The following is a 12,922-nucleotide window of genomic DNA, read 5'->3' as shown; positions in this document are numbered from 1 at the left end:
TTGCTGTTCATCTTTGGGTGTTTGTGACATGAATAGTTCTCTGTGCATGCAAAAAAGACAGCTTAAGCTGATCTCCCACAAAATGTTTTCAACTTTCATTAAATTGAATTACTCATAATTATAGAAACTGAATTTTAAACAGATTTGAGAGAGATCAGATTATAATGTAATCCCCTTATAGATGGAGAATCTAAGAGTCACTGGTTTGATATATTTTGTAAAACCTGATCATTTTAAAATATGAATTGGAGTTGAGTCCTTGATCAACTGTTAAATCATAATGTTGACACAGCACAACCACCCTTCACGTTCATTGCCAGTAAAACAGGAATCTAGAGTCTGAAGGGTTTTTTTTTTTAATTGCATCAAATGGTGGGTATATTATGACTAAATAAAACTTTATGCAAACATTGATTTTTTTTTGTTTTTCATATCTTATACCACAGTCATATCTGTTAATGAGTATTGTCTGGTACAGGAATAACACCCAAAAAATTGATCCCACACAACTATGAAACATACAGACTAGCTGGTTCGAATAGGCCACCTCTGGTCAAAGTGGCAAGCATGTTAGCTGTGTACAGATTCCATGGGAATCCAACAGAGGCCCTGGGTCCCTGCAGAGTGGCTGCAAAATGCGCAGTTGGGAGGCTGGTCAAACTGCCTGGATTCATTCCTTGTTTCATGATTCACCTGTGTCAGGTTAGTAAATCACTTAACCTCTGCTCCTGTGCTGTCTGATTCCAGCATGATGGCACCCATCTCACTGGATTATTAAGATTAAATGAGTTACACATGGGGCATATTTAGAACGTAACTGGCACACACAGTAATAGACCCCAAATTAAAACATTTGTTTATCCAATTTATTTCTCTTCCCACTTCATTTACAATTTATATCATTTTTTACCACAGAAGCAAGCCAAGGAATTAGGAATGTGAAACCCTATGTTTAAATACGCCTAGCTACTTTTTGCAATTTAAGTTCTAAAATTTTGGATAGAAATGAAAAGGAGTTAATTTCTTTAACACTGAAATTAAACTTAATTACAAATATTTAGGGTCACAGACTTCCCAGAAAATCCTTTGGGTTTTGTGCTTTCAGTAAAAACAAAGAAGCATAAGAGAATGTATCCAGCAGATTATTGGATTGTGTGAATAGCCTGGATAGATGTAAATGTGACTTAGGCAAAATTCAGAATATTAGCGGGTGTTGTGTGCCTTCCTGGCAGTGGTCTCTAAGCCCATCTCCTAGAAACTGAAAAAGTGTTTTAAGCCATTAATACAAAAGTGATTATTTCCTTGTAATTTGTTCTTTCAACAAATGTTTATTGTTTTCTATGTACTACCAAAGCCAGAGCAGTAAAAGACAGACATAACCTCTGTCCTCATAAATAATTGTGGATGTATTTGGAAAAATTGTTCCAAAATGAGTTTCTAGGCTCATGTAATTTTGTATCATGTAATCAATACTCAGGTTTTACTTAAAATGCTCAATTGCAAGTTTTCTTCTTTTCTGTTTCTCTTAGTTTCCCTTGTCATATAATCTGTTGTTCAACATAAAATAGTTGCTATCAGGTCTTTGAGGTCTCTGGGAGTCAGAGGGTAAGGGAGTCAGAGGGTAAGAGACCGGGGCAATACCGAAAACCACAGCAACTTCCTTCAAATATACAAAGGGGTTGGATTTACGCAGCATGTTTGCACCTGTGCCAGCACTGTAGGTGGGCATGACGGGTGTGCAGTGCAGTTTGAGGTGAGGAACACTAAAAGTCACCACAGAGAATGGGCTATCCTGGAAGGTTCAGAGTTCCCACATTGAAAATATTTAAACATAAGCTGGACAACCTTTGGTATTCAGTTGCCTTCTGAGACAGATAGTGTGAGGCCACAAACGAAAACACTAAAGCTGTCTCCATGCCCATGTTTATGACTGTCCCTTCTCTTGACAAAAAAAAATCCAATTTGTAACATTATAAATTTTAGTTGCATTGATGGAGCAGCCTAATGAAACAGAAGAATATATAGTAACAGGATATTTTCCACTCATTCAAATTTTTCCCATGAATCTTTGTATCACTTGTCTTCATCAATACTGTCACTTAGAGATATATGTAATGAGGATCTTCTTCCAAGCTGTTTGATACACCACAGTATGTAAATACGTTTGATCACTAGAAATTCTATACTGAATGATTAAGAACCCAGTCAAAAGTACAGTAAATGCTTACATTTTAATGACTAATAAAGTGACAATTTAATATTTAAAAGTTGGAGGTTGTACACACAAGAAACAATATGTGTAATAAATGTGTTAAATTCCTTTGTCTCCATTTTATTCTTAAACTGATTGTCAGGGAAACTTTATAACATTCTGAATTGGCATTATTGAGATTTTAAGATCATCTGACTTCTCCAAACAATACTTTATTGATCTAAATCAAATCATTCAGAGAGTGGCTTAAAATAATTTGAAGGGTTTTTGGTTACATAAAAGGTGTCTCCCTTTTCTTACAGGACATTATTTTGGAAGAAGTAAAACATTCACAAAATTCACCTTATATTTGGACATAATTTAAATCACATGTTCATGAAAGACTAATTAGGTAGCTTAGTTTTCAGGATAACCATATAATAAACCCCTTGCACCCAAATTACCACACTTAGTACAATCTATTCCTCTCAGTTGTTGATAGTATAATCTCCAATTGTCAGTGCACTTCTTTACATTATGTATTGTTTATTTACCACATACTTCCCCCCTCGAAAATGCACTAAATGTAAGCTCTGAATGATCATAAACTTATCTTGTTCTTAAGAGTTATATTCCCAGATCCCATAATATGCTTGACACAAGTATGCATTCAAAAAATATATGTAGAATGAATGAATGACTAATTTAATACGTATTGTATTTATATAATGATGTGTTTTTCACTAGCGTACTAAAGTTTTCAGACTTTTTAAAATCAAAAGTGTATGTTATTTTGATTGAAGATTTTAATGTTCCAAAACTATCTATCTACATGCTTACTGATTGAGCAATAAGTGAGATAATTAACATTAGAGTCATAGACTTTGGAAATATTTTATGTTTTAACATAGAAGATTTTTATATTATTTAGGATCTAAAATCCTCAAATATATACAGTTATTAAAATTAACAGTTTAGAGGTCAAGAACTTTGGAAACACTAAGGTAACCAAATATTTTCCATCCTGCAAATACTACTGAAAAATAAATAATTAGCTCTTTTGAAAATGTCAGACCAAAATTGTTAGCCTTTGTGGTAATAATTCCCATATTTTAAGTCAGGGATTCTTAAGCAGTAGTGCTTCTCAGAATTGCACGAGCATAGATTGCCTCACATGATTTACAAAATATATACGTAAGTCCTAGAAAATCCATTTAGTTGGTCTTAGGTGCACTTCTATTTGAAGCCAGAACAGAGAGAAAAAAACCTATTCACAGTTGACTTTGATGTGTGCTCCAAGTTGTGAACCAATTTTTTAAATGATTGTTAGGAAGGTAAAAGTTTCAGTGCCTTTGAGAAAAGCTGTATTTTTTTGTGATTTTCTTGTGAGCATTCAGAGGCCAAATATGGCACAAGAGCATGACATGCTTCCATCGCTTCATCAGGACCCCTTGGCCTCGCTGGTGGTGAGTTAACCTGCCAGCACAAGAGTAGCAGTCTCAGGACAGTGGTTTTTATTCTTGTAAACAATAAAGTAGGTTCCATCCAGGTGGGATTATATACCCCTGTCTTCATTCTAACATCTGTCCTCAAGAGATGAGCAATGGCTCAGCGGACTGAAACCAGCCCTGCTGCCGGACCCGAGCGTGATGGGGAGGCACGAGCACGGGAGCGCCAGGCTTTCTGGTTTCATCCTCATGCGTCATTTGCATACAAAATGAAATATAAAATACCAAAGTATATCCACAGTTTTGCTTCTTTGTTCTACACTAGCTAATGTAAAACAAGTTTCTGCGTCTAGTAAAACTGGTCTAAAATGTAAAATGCGTACCAGGATGTCCAGTTAGTAATGTAAGGCAGAAAGCCCGAAAGCGCATCTCTGCGGGAGAGCCTGCTACCCTTCCTGTAGTCATCGGGTACAGTTCATGTCTAGATAATCGTGCTTCTGTGATCAGAAGCTGCTTCTTCCCTTGGAAACTAGACCGTATAACTGCAGATCATAGAAGAACAATGACGGAAGAGGAACTTCGCAGTCTCTAGTGGAGTGCTGTCCCATAGAAAGGGAGAAGGCACAGCATATGGCTTTGACCCCAGTCGTTCCGCTTTAAGTCAGTTTTGCATGTTCTAGGAAAACACATACACACACCACACATATATAATTAGAGAGACAAATATTTGAAGCAAATGTGGCTAAATGTTTACAACTGGTGATTCTAAGTAAAAGGCATGTGGGTATCATGTCTCCACCTAGAATCACCAATTATACTATTCTTTCAACTTTCATGTAGGTGTGGTAAATTTCCAAATAAATGGGGAAAAAACAGAGTAAGCATTATAGTAAATTCTTGTTTCATTGTGATAATCTTGAGTAAACATCCAAAGAATTTTTTAATAACAAATATGATAGAAATATACATTATGGCTTTGGATAAATGTACTATGGCTGCATTACACATGGATTTTTAGAAGTACTATATCTCATGTAACTTAGAAGCAAAATAGCTTTATGGGAAACAAAAAACTTGATATCAAAGATGCACATGAAAGGTTTGAACAAAGTTGATTCATGGAAACTTAAAAAAAGATGCCTGCCACTAATAATGAATAAGTTATGTTCAAAAGCCATGACTAAAGATTGAAAGTTTCATCCCTTTCGTTCAACTTGGAAAATTATATCAGCATACACTTATTAATTACATCCTTTCAGGAAAGTATTTAAATAATGTCTGACTACCATCACTTAGTATATGTTGGAGAATCACTAATCTTAAAAAAAATGTAGTCTCCAGTGATTTCTTTATTACTGCTTTATCTTAAAATGTGTCATTTCCAACACAAAAAGAGTATGTCTGTTTTGTCTATTTACTCCTCCAATGTTTTGTTCAGAAAGAAACTCTCTTAAAGGTAATGAAATGTCAAATGAGATCCATCAAGTTAAGTTCATTTGTTAATCTACTTAGTCATCTAGTTAAGTAATTAGAAAGCATCAATCCATCTTTAATCAAATTGTATTCAATAAGGTGTATGACTAGCACCATACTACATGCTGTACAAAACAATAAAATAACCTCACATGTTATTTAGCCTCACAAAGCTTGCAATCTATTCCAGGAGGTAAGACAAACCAGAACCAAGACGTTATTCAACTTCCAGATGACAGGCACAGACTCCATGGGTAGTAACAGTAGCTTGTGGAAATTTAAAAACAACTTTTACCTTGTAACTTCTGATGTAATTTTTTTATTGTTTCATTTTAGAATAACTGTATAATTATTGACAAATAGGTATAATTATCATCCCCTTTTACAAATGAATAATCTGAAGCTTATTGAAATAAATGATGTGTCTAGTGTCACAGGGAACAGTAAACACTTAAGCCGGACTCGGGTGCAAGACTTCTATTCTAATTCTCCTGAAGAAATCTATGGATTGCAGTGGTTGGGGCGGCCCCTGAAGTGAAAATGGCTATGAAATGACTGTTGGGATTTAAATGAGCATTGGTAGTAGGGAAAGAAATTCAAGATCATAGAATGAATCAAGGGAGGTGATGAATCAATGTGTTGCTAATAATAAGTGAATTAGTACGCACAGTCTGAAGGGTTTATGGTTGAAAGTAATGGTGAATAATATTGTACAAACAGCAATCAACACTGGTCATAGATTTGCAATGTGAGTTTATCATATTACTCTGTTTACTACTTCTGAATTCCTGAAATATATTGACATATAATCTGAGTAATATACACACAAATGATGCTGAAAAATGCTTAAGGCATCATGATTCCTAATTGATGTATTTCTGAAACAGTGTACTTAGTGAAAGCCCAGAAAAATCTAAATGAACACTCTTATCTACCCAGGTTATTTTTTAGTTGAAGATGAAATATGACTATTTCAAGGGGCCCAGAGTCCATGATGTGATATAAAAGAAGAAGAAAAAAAGTCATAGAATGTGAAAAATAGTCAGTGTGGATCAGTGATTTACTGACAAGTCTGATTCAGCAGAAAGTTGGCTTTAGAAAGTTGAGTGCCCTAGAGAAAGCTCAGCAGTTTCCCATGAATAATAATAAATCTAAACTATGGGGAAGTAATGGTGATCTAATTCACATTATATTATTTATTCCAAAGTTTTCCACTTGGTTGAAATATTAATACTCTGAATAAAACTCTTAAAGTAATATTGTACAAGGACATCCCACTAGATTCCTTATTTCTCCTCCTTAGTGATGTATAGAAGCAACCAGAAGGTAATAAAGTACATTTGAAATATGGTTCCTCATCAAAAGCATAACAGCCAGGAGAATAAAACTTATTATAAAGCACTTAGCAAATCCAAAGTGCTGTAGGAATGCTAAATGATGGGCAAAGCTTGCCAGGTGGGGGTCTGTAATCTGTTAAGCAATTCAGAATGAATTTCATTCCTTAAGAGAGAACCAAATGGATATAAGTAGTTAAACTCAACGTGAACCAGAGTGATATATAAAGAGTGTCTGGGTTGTGGGGCGTGTGTGTGTGTTTGGCCATGCCTACGTTAGGCACAAAAAACAGATGAACAATTCAGTTTATTTTATTCAAAAAGCCTGAATCATGTAAAGGTAGGTAATTCGAATTGCATTCAATTGAACTAGGCTGTATTCATCGTCTGCTATACATCAAATGTTATGTTTAGTAACTAGAATTTTAAAAAAGATTTAGATATTAGAGACCTCTAATATATTGAGGTGGGAGACAACTATATTCATGGGAAAATTCTAATAGCGTGAGGTGAACATCGTAAGGTAATTCTTCAGCTGTGGGAGGACAGAAACCAGTACAAGCACCTAACCTATGGGTGCCCACCCTCAGGGAGCGAGACCAGGGTTACATGCTGCCTTTGTGTTTGTTAGTGTAGTGCTCTGTATTCGTGGTCTCTTTAAGCCATCTTAAATTGAGAGTGCTAAAATTTTACCTTAGTAATAATTTTGAGGGTAAGAAAATACATGTCACAAATACTAGAATTGTGAGAACCTTCCATTTACAAGCTTTGGACCCAGCTGCAAGGTAATCTGGGACTATAAATTATTAATATTCTGGCTGCTTGTGTGACTTAGAATAGACAGTTTATCCAAACTAAGCATTTTTTTAAAAATGAAAAGGATCTCCTAGTACTCCCTTTGTATTCAGCACAAATGATATTTTTGTTGTATGGTATAACAGTTCCTTTTTCCTATTTATAATGTCTGTGGATTGGTACACTGACTTGTTTCATAGCTTATTATCCCAGGTACTGAAATAGGATAAATAGAATTTCCTCAGCCTTCTGAAGAGGAAAAGAAAACTCTTCAAGGTAATTCCTTAATATTTAACTAAAAATCTCCTAATTGTTAATAAATGATAAGGAATTTTATATCTTGCTATATTTCATTTTCTCTCTCTACAAAGAGCCTTACCTTATAATAAAATAGATTATTGTTATTTTATAGCCCAACTAATAAATATTTCATTTAATTTGTCTTTTGTCAAGAACAATGATCAGTATTTGATTACTCTGGCATTTGTCTTAAATCATAAACAAATTAATTCTCATAACTTTCTTCTCTTTATGCAATTATTTCTGTCATCATTTGGCACTCAATTTGATCCTATTTGAAATTTTAGGATCAGCTCTCAGCTTTGGATTAATTAAAAAACAGAGCTACAGCTTGTTATTTTCAAGGGGAAAGGAACTCTCTGGTGTGCTAAAAATTTCCTCCTGTTGTTTACACTTATTTTTAAAAATGGAATCCTGGCAGCAAATAATACCACAATCGGTAAGTAATAACCTGTAGGGATGGCTGGAGGGACAGCAAATTGACGATGACGATTATAATCAATAGTGTGGGAGTCAGTAATGTCACATGAATTATTTAGTTCTATATTTCCTCCTTAGGAAAAAAGAAATCCAGTGGTTGAGCAAACAAACCTTCTCATTATATCCTGTCACTCATCTCTAACCACACATTATTGGGTGGTTATTTAGAAAAAGATTTTATCTGGAAGTACAAGTACCAACTCTGTGACTCTCCAGTAAAACACAGCACAACTTTGAAAGAGCAGATTTCTGTGGACAAACCACCCCCTCAACACCCCAGCAAAGTTTATTAGCTCTAAGCCATGCTGAGCAGTATTTCTTAAATAAAATGGTAGCTCTGCACAGATCCTGGAAAGAGTAGGCAGAATCAATGGAATGATATTTAGCCAATGAGCTAACCTCAGGGTGACAAGCTCCATTTAGGATTATGAATTCACTATGCATGAGCAGACCTGGGTCGGCCCCCTTCAACCATTCCTCCCCAGCTCTCCAACAGCTCCGTGCATTCCACTGAAAACCAAAATCCAAAAAAACATTAAAAAGTAATTAAGAAAGACAGCTCCTGATATCACTTATATGTGGAATCTTTTTGAAAAACCTGAGCTCAAAAACACAGAGTAGAATGGTGATTACCAGGGGCTGGGGAATGGGGGAGTTGGGGAGATGTTTCAGGGCGCAAACTTTGAACTTGTAGGTAAATAAGTCCTGGAGATCTAATGCATGGCATAGTGATTATAGACAATAATAATGTGTTATAAACTTCAAGGTTGCTAAGAGATTAGATGTAAATTGTTCCTACTGCAAGAAAGAAATGATAATTGTGTAATGAGACAGGGTGTTAACCAACCCTTAGGTGGTAAGCATATTGCACTATATAAATGTATCAGATCAACAGGTTATAAGCCTTAAATTTTTACAATGTTTTATGTCAACTGTATCTCAAAGGAGGCGGGGGGGCATCTCCTCTCTTCTTCCCTTGGACAAGACTGCACTCTTACCTCTGCCCAGGGATTAAAGCACAAGACAAACAAATGGGGAAGGATGACAGTATTTAAGATTTAGTAAACTTTTTTATATTATTCCCTGAATTTTTATAAAAGAACCAAAAGAAAGCACAACAGGAGAGGGTGCTGTGAATGCACGAAGCAGCAGATTTAGCTGGGTCCCGCCCTCACCTTTGTCTTCAGAACTACAGAATGACCACACTCCAGAAGAGGAGCTCAGATGCCTAACAACCACAGACTGAACTCAGTTACAGCAGTAAACAGTGAAAGGCACTATGAACTGCAGAGGGAAGCCATGTCCTTTGCAAGGCTAATTGTGCCACAACGGCTGAGGGCACTCTCCCTCCCTCAGGGTCTCCATCTCCATCCTCAAGTAAGTGTGTTATGGAAAAATGAGTCCAGAGAAATTCCTTAGCTGTTTCATCGGCCTAGCCCATTCCTCTCAACCAAATATGGCCTCCCGTCCCCTCTACAACAGAAATTTTGCAGCCACAGCTGCTCCAAGTTGAGAATCATCCTTCAAATTGAAAAGATTCTATGCAATTTGGGGAGTAGAGGGTATGAGCTAAATGCATCTGCTTGTGGAATTACCAGATCGAAAAGCCACCCCACTGATTCAAGCTGAGGGTGCAGAGCAAACGCAGCTGCCTCCAGAGGTACAGATTGTGGCACAAACCCGACTCCGTGGTACCTTTTCCTTACTCTGTTAGCTAAGTGAAAACTGGTAAAATAAAAACCAAGGGGCTCCTGTCAGGAAAAAGATCACCAAAAAGCAGGCTGGTGGATGCCCAGGAAAGGAAGGGAGGATTCTGTGCTGGGGATTGGGGTGCTGCAGAGAGCTGTTTGTGTAGGGCAGGTCAGTATATGCAGGGGCAGGTCTGTGTAAGGACAGGGTGTGCAGTCTGTGTTGAGGGGTACGGGAGGGGGAACAGCCACAAACTGCAATGTTTAGATCATGATGTAGCGCAGCCCCCTACCACCTCCATGGAACTGTCAGTGTCTTAGCCCATCAGGCTGCTGTAATAAAATACCACAAACTGGGTGACTTTTAAACAACAGAAATATTGCACAGTTGTGGAGGCTGCACACTGGTGATCAGGGTGCCAGCATGGAGGGGTGAGGGCCTCTCCCTGGCTCACAGCCAGTGCTCCCATATGGTGGGAGGGCCAAGAGAGCTCTTGGGGGCCTCTTTCACAGGTGCACCGATCCCATTCCTGAAGGCTCCACCCCCATGACCTAAGCACCCCCAAGGTTCTACCTCCTAATACTACCACACCAAGCACTAGGCCCTCAACGTAGGAATTTGGAGGGTCACGCGGGGACATAAACATTCAGACTACAGGCCAAGCATCCAAAGGAGAGGTGAAGTGCACCACTGGCCCACTGAGTGAGATCAGCTCTGTCTGAGCAATGGAAACATCCACAGGGTTTAGGGAAAGAGACTAGGTGTAGGAGCATGGTTTTCTGCATTTATAAGAAATCAGCTCTCTGAAACAGTAAAATTTACATATTAGCCATATTTCTGCGGATGGCCTTTTCCAACTCACCTCTGCTGACATACTTTGTAAAGGCATATTTATACTGTGATCAAACTAGTAAATAATTCTACATTTGTTTCACCTAAAACTTGATCTCTGCCATTATACACAAATTCTTCATCAGAAGTCAGGATATTTTTATTTTCAATATATTTATATTTCAATATAATATGTTTGATACCACATGGATAAAAGATATTTTCCATGACAATGGCAGATATAATTGTGAGAATCTTAAATAAAGCATTAAGAAAAATATCTCTACTAATTTCCTGTAAAAATGGTAAATATTAAGGCTTATCCTAAGCTTAACCAGGCAATAAATCATTTCCATATTTGGAAAGCAAGTAACAATGGTTTTAAGAGAAACGAAAACTGGATACAGATTAATTATCATCTACCCCATATCACAGCACTTCCTAATTTGTTTAGTGTTGAAAATAAGTACTGAGTTTGGACACAAGGGGGCATAACTGAAAAACATGCTCATTCTGTATAAAAAGCTGAGTCTTGATATAAAAAATGTCCACTCTTTTTCAAGTAACTTGGTTGTAATTATTATTCCTTTTAAGGGGACCTGATTCTGCAGTAGATAACCTTCTTAACTAATCTTGCTAAACTATAGTAAAATATTACAATCAAGTTATTGACATTGATGTAATCCACTAACTTCCACCTAACCCTATTTTGCTTATCCTCATTAGTGTATGTGTGTATGTAGTTCTGTACCATTTTACTACACATGCAGTTTTAACCACAGTCAAGGTATGGGCCAGTTCCAACACCAAAAAGATTCCTCATGTTGCTGTTTGTATCACAGTTACATCCCTCCCAAGCCTCTAATTCCATTCTTAATCATTGACAACCACAAATCTGCTCTCCCTTTATTTTTTTCATTTTAAGTGTGTTGTATAAGAAATAATGCAATATTGCAGAGATTGGTATTTTTCACTCAGGATAATTCTCAAGAAATTCATCCAGGCTGTCACCTGTATCAATAGCTTGTTTCATTTTATAATTGAGAAATATTTGATGCTATGGAGGTGGTACCAGCAGTTAACTACTTACCAGCTGAGGACATTTGGCTTGTTTCTGGCTTTTGCTTATTACAAAGTTGCTATGACCATTAGTGTGAGGCTTTTGTGTGGTTTTACTTCTCTGGGATAAATGCAAAATTGTGTAATTTGTGGGTCATATGGTCATTGCATGTTTAGTGTTACAAGAAATGCCTACACTGTTTCCCCAGGTGGCTGTGCAATTTCACATTCATATCACTCAGGTGCGGGATCCAGTTTCTCTGCATCCTCGTCAGCATTTCGTGGTGTCACTAACTTGAAAGGCTTTGTGATCTTAACTTGTATTTCTTGCTGGCCCAAGTAACTGATTATCTTCTCATGTGCTTATTTATGTCTTCTCTACATCCTGTTTGGTAAAATGTCTGTTCATGTCTTGTACCCATTTGCTAAATGGACTTGCTGTTATTTTTACTGTTAAGTTTTGAGAGCTTTTATATATTCTGGATACTTAGCTGTGTCAGTTATGTGGTTTGCAAATATTTCCTCCAGTCTGCAACTTGTCTTTCCATCCTAACAGGGCCTTTTGCAAAGCAAATTTTAAAATTTTGCTTAGATACAACTTTACAGTTTTTCCTATTTTATTATGTTTTTAGTGTCACTTCTGAGATCATTTTTGCCTAGCCTTAGATCAAAGTTTTTCTCCTGTTTTTTTCTAAAGAGTCTTACAGCATAACACTTGAAATTTAACTCTGTGATCCATTTTGAATTCATTTTTAAGTAAAATGTAAAGGTTAATTTGTTTGTCTGTCTGTTGATGTTCAATTGCACCAGTGCCATTTGTTTAAAGACTATTGTTTCTCTCTTGAATTGCTTTTGCATCTATGTCAGATATCATTTGGGCACATTTGTGTGGATCTACTTTTCAATTTTCTATTCTGTGTCTGTTTCATCGATTTTTGCATCTACCTCACTGCCAATATTACACTGTTTTGATTACTATAGATATATTGTTAACTATAGTATTGAGTTCAGGGATTCCTCCCACTTCATTCTTCCATTTCAAGATTGTTTTAATTATCCTAGTTTGTGTCTTCCACATAAATTTTAGGATAAGCTTGTCTGTTTTCACAGTTGAATGACCTATTTATATTTCTAACCTATATTCTATGTGTTGATGAGAGGAGAGTGTATATTCCTTCATTTCCATGTAGCTGCTTTAACTAAAGCTGATCAGTTGATTTTTTCTTTGAATTACAATAGGTTCATACATTGTTTCTACCCCATTTGTCTTGCAATTCACTCTTTTTGAGGGCTTGTGTAATGTAAGAAATTTAAGCTAATAT

The 12,922-nt window shown here is 36.5% G+C and overlaps 1 long non-coding RNA gene across 1 annotated transcript in view; it reads right to left on the bottom strand.

Moving 5' to 3' along the window:
* Positions 1 to 12,922, bottom strand: part of LOC118907786 (uncharacterized) — a 51,332-nt gene that overhangs the window by 9,886 nt on the left and 28,524 nt on the right. The gene's annotated exons all lie outside the window — the stretch shown is intronic.

This window comes from Manis pentadactyla, chromosome 6 (assembly GCF_030020395.1).
Source record: "Manis pentadactyla isolate mManPen7 chromosome 6, mManPen7.hap1, whole genome shotgun sequence".
Lineage (NCBI taxonomy): Eukaryota > Metazoa > Chordata > Mammalia > Pholidota > Manidae > Manis > Manis pentadactyla.
Note: the sequence above shows the minus strand (reverse complement) of the source record. Positions and strands in the feature narration are given on the sequence as shown.